The sequence below is a fragment of the Kryptolebias marmoratus genome, linkage group LG14 (assembly GCF_001649575.2).
Source record: "Kryptolebias marmoratus isolate JLee-2015 linkage group LG14, ASM164957v2, whole genome shotgun sequence".
Taxonomy (NCBI): domain Eukaryota; kingdom Metazoa; phylum Chordata; class Actinopteri; order Cyprinodontiformes; family Rivulidae; genus Kryptolebias; species Kryptolebias marmoratus.
The window spans coordinates 24,642,323-24,646,714 of NC_051443.1; the positions used below are offsets into that span (position 1 = coordinate 24,642,323).

The following is a 4,392-nucleotide window of genomic DNA, read 5'->3' on the forward strand; positions in this document are numbered from 1 at the left end:
ACACCTGGACCATAGAAACTACACCTGGACCATAGAAACCCCACCTGGACTATAGAAACCACACCTGGACCAGCCATTCTGTGTTCGTCTCTTTCCTGTCCTCTCAGACCCCAGCCGGTTGAAGCAGATGGCCGCCCGTCCTGCGCCTGGTTCTGGTTCTGATGGAGGTCTCTTCCTGTCATTTCTTCTCACTAACAACAATTGTGTTTCTTTTTTTTATATGTTTCTAAAATGTTAAATGATTTATTCTTTTTACACTAAATCAACCAGGAGTGGCGCAGCGCCCCCAGCGGCCGGTGGCGGTACTGCCCGCTGCAGCACTCTGCGGGCTGCTGGTTCGGATGGAGTGGGCGGGTTCGGGCTGCTGTATGGCCCAGCCGAGCTGTTTGTCTGCAGCTCCAGCATCAGTAAAGGCGCTTTGTGCCCCGATAATCCGCTCTGATGTCACGGTGCGGGAGGAGGGTGTGAGCTGCCCGCTGTAATCCGACCGGGTCGAACCGAGCCGAGCCGAGCCGGGCCGGGCCGGGCCGGGCCGGGACGGGAGAGGACGCGCAGGCGGGGACAGGAGGAGGAAGGTGGAGGAAGGAGGGGGACGATGTGGACCACAGCGACCGGCGGAACCGGGCCTCTCCTCGAACATGAAGGTAAACGAGTCGGAACCGTGGATTAGGATTAAAAACCCGAACATGTTCGGCTCGGTTCGCTGATGGCGGACTCTGCACCTGACCAGATTCAGACGGACCGACAGGTGACAGGTCGGACATGTTCATGTATTTATTACCAAAATAAAATAGGAAGCTTTTCGAAATAAAACGCGACTTTTGTCATTAAAGCGGAGCTGGGGGAAAAAAAAAAAAAAAAAAAAAAAAATGAAGCTTTTTGGGTTTTTTTTTTATCACAATAAAACCGTTTCAGATGATGGGAGGGGATTTATGGAGCCCTGAGGCCCCTTCAAAATAAAAGCATCTGCCTGTTGTGTTCATGTATTCATCATCCTGACGCCTGTGAGGTGATGCATCCCAACATGGACCGTATGCTGAGTGTGTGTGTGTGTGTGTGTGTGTGAGGCAGAGAGGATGAATCACGCAGAACCAGAACCATCAACCGCGCTGTCATTAATGTCAGCTTTTAATTCTCACAGAATCTCTGCAGGTTTTCCTGTTTCCAACAAACATCCAGACAAAAAATAAATAAAGAAATAAAAATTAAAATTAAAATCTGGAACAACTTTGGGACATTTTTGTCTAAACATACAAGATGCGAGTGGACTCTCAGCTCATCGCTTTGGATTTTAGGACACAGTGAGTATTTAATACAAGTGTTTAAATTAGAATTAGCAGGATTTTAATTCCCGGTTTCCTAAAGTTTGGGGACCAGAACCTCACCGAGGGGCTTAGTTAATTTTAAAAACCATTATTTTCACCAGAAACACCGCTGATAAACAGATAAAACTAGTTTAATTGTCATTAAGGCTGGTTGTGATGTCATGTAGCTCCATTTTATTGTCTTATTACCAATATATTTATATATATTTTAGTTTCAGGCCCAATCCCCTGCTCGTTACTCTGAGCTGGAGGCTGAAAGGTTTACAAACCGTCTTATTTCTCTTTTCCCTTCATCACAGGAACATCAATCCGCTGATTGTAGACCCTCAACACCCAGAATCAGCCTTATTTTTATTTTTTTAAGCCTTTTTTGGCACCTTTAGTTTAGTTTCGTCTATCTTAGCTTGTATCGTCTCTGAGGTTTGGTTTGGTTTTCCTCAGTTTGTCTTTAGTATGACTTGTTTTAGATAGTTTAGTTCAGTTTTTTATACCCTGGTTTGCTGTTATTGTGTGTTTTCATGATATAAATCACTTTGACTGGTTGGTTTTTTATTTTGGTACGGTGGCCCTGAAGGTCAAACCACATCACTAAACACAACCACAAGTTTAAAAACCTACAGGAAGACGTGGGAAACGGAAGCCGCCGCTGGTTGGACCAAGGATATTTTGAATCAGGACAAACATACGAGGTGACGCTGGACAGGATCAGGACTAATCATCCAATCAGCGATGGCTCTTGTTTCCTGGTCAATGGTCAATGTTCCGTTTTTGAATTTGTAGTTGAGTTTAGCGATTTGTTGATGCGGTTTGACCTTCAGGGCCACCGTACCAATGTGCATAAAAGGAAAGGCTAACGTCTTTGCTTGAATGACTCTTGACGAAAGCTCAAAGTTCTTACGAGACAAAATGGCGCCGTGGCTTACTCTCCATCTGAGAGCACCATTTCTTTTGTTGCCGTCCGTCCTTTAAAGACGCTCTGACGCTGAGGACGCCAACTGATGAAGAGTTTAAGGTGTTTTGTCCCGTTCTTTCGTCTTTAGGTGTCCTCACATTTTAGGTCTGTTTGTTGGGGACAGATCAGAAACTGTCCCCTTGTCTTCCTCAGCCTTTATAAAGTGAGCAGAATCTGGTTTTATGTCGTCTTTGGACATCCCTGGAAAAGACGTGGTCCTTGAAGGCAGCAGATGTTGCTGTAAAAAAATCTCTGCCGGGCTTCGCTGCCATCAGAACCCCCGATCCGAGCCCAGACCCGTCCCAGAAGCTCCTTTTTTTCCCCTCTTGGCCCGGAGAACTTGGCGTTGGTTTCGTCCAGCAGAGATCTGGATCCGTCTGAGCGCATTCCACCACGTTCGGTCTGAGAGCGGACCGGCGGTTCCGTCAGCTGCTGACGCGGATTTGACCGACGGTCCCTTAAACGTTTCATTTGACGCGCTGAAATTCCTCCAGAATATTCAAACCGTTTAACGATTTTCTGCACGACGGAGGCAGAGACATAAAAACCCTTCGAATCTCCCTTTGGGGACCTTTACCTTTTAGGATTTAATTAATTTTCTCAGGCATTTACGGACAAACGGGAGGTCCTCTGCTCAAAGACTCCTTTCTTTGACATAATCCATCTAAAACAAACACCTTGTTTAGTTTTACTGTGAAACAAGCTGTCCGCAAATCTGATATGGTGTTTGGGAATCTGTATTAGCAAAATGAAATTCAGTAAGAAAAGAAAACGACATTTTGCGATGAAGACTAAAATCCAAACATGTCTCTGCAGCATCTTTTGTTGGGATTCTGTTCATCTTTTTGGGAACTACAATCAGCTTCAGAGCGTGATCAGATTCCTCGTCTGGTCCTTAGATTTACACGGATTCGACAAAAAGCAGCGTCACGTTTACGTTTCGCTGCCATTCATCTGTAACCTTAAGCTCAGACAAATTAAATGGCGGCCCACAGACGCCAAAGTTATATTTGTCGGCTTAAGATCGGCAAATTAACGAGCTAAGGAGCAGCTTTCCCCGCAGCCCGACAGATGGAGTCGCGGAGCTCGGCTCGCAGATCTGCCGGCCCGGTTCAAATAACCGCCTCTCTGTCGGGGCCATCTGTGACCCCCAACCACCAGTTTCTGTAGGGCTTACAAACCTCCCGGCAAACAGGAAGTACAAAACAACACGCCTCACCGTCCAGAGTGGATTTTCACTCGATGCTTCGTGTCACTGATTAGTTGCAACAGATGAAAAAATCCCAGATCAGGCAGGAGGGAAAATAAAACACTGCTGTATATATCAGCATCTTTCACCATCTTGAATTGGGCTGAATCCAAAGTTTATTCAGTTGTGCATCCAGTGATTACTTCCTGAGTGTCTCATTAAAGCCCGTCCAGTTGCCGGGTCCAAACGTTACAACCAACTCAGCGTTGTCGCTGATTTAGGCTCCTGTTCGTCTCCGGTTGTGGTGTCCTTCAGTAACGCTCTGCCTCTGTTGGAATACGACTCGTCGGGTTTGTTGGTTCGTTGTTTTTTTCCCTGCTCATCCCCCTCTCCCTGTAAACACGGGTAACACCGCCAAACTAAACTGATTCTCAGGACTAACGAGGTCTGGCGACACGGACAAAACAGGCAGGAACGAAAATGGAGCCCGGCGGCAAGCTGTAAAACGACTCGACTGGTCAGAGGCAGGAACACCTGACTGTGTCTGAAAGATCCACCATGAGTTTGACTGAACCACGATGACTTTTATAAAGGTGAAGAATTTAGAGATTTCCATTTAATTGCTAAATAAACTATTCCTTTCCAGACATTTTTCAGACCCTCCAGAATTTCGCGATCGCAACTATTAACGCAAAATCAAGCAAACCCCGCAAAATCACAACTTTTTGCAACTTTGTCCAAAACCCAGCAACTTTAACTCAATATTTATTGTTTCTAAAGTGATTCGCCACCGTTTCTGCGGTCTAGTCTCTTCTTTGTGGGTTTGTGTAGCGTGGAATACAAAATAACCCCAAATAACTCAGGAAGAAGACACGTGACGTCACTTCCTGTTAACATCAGAATGCCGGGAGCGTGCAGGAGCAGCG

The 4,392-nt window shown here is 46.0% G+C and overlaps 1 protein-coding gene across 1 annotated transcript in view; it reads left to right on the top strand.

Annotated features, from left to right (window-relative positions):
• Nucleotides 1-305: 305 nt before the first annotated feature.
• The window catches only part of LOC108245764 (amyloid-beta A4 precursor protein-binding family A member 1-like), a 22,003-nt gene continuing 17,916 nt past the window's right edge, over nucleotides 306-4,392 (top strand). The window contains exon 1 of the mRNA XM_017432940.3: nucleotides 306-644. The gene's annotated coding sequence lies outside the window, so the exon portion shown is untranslated. The remainder of the gene's footprint in view (nucleotides 645-4,392) is intronic.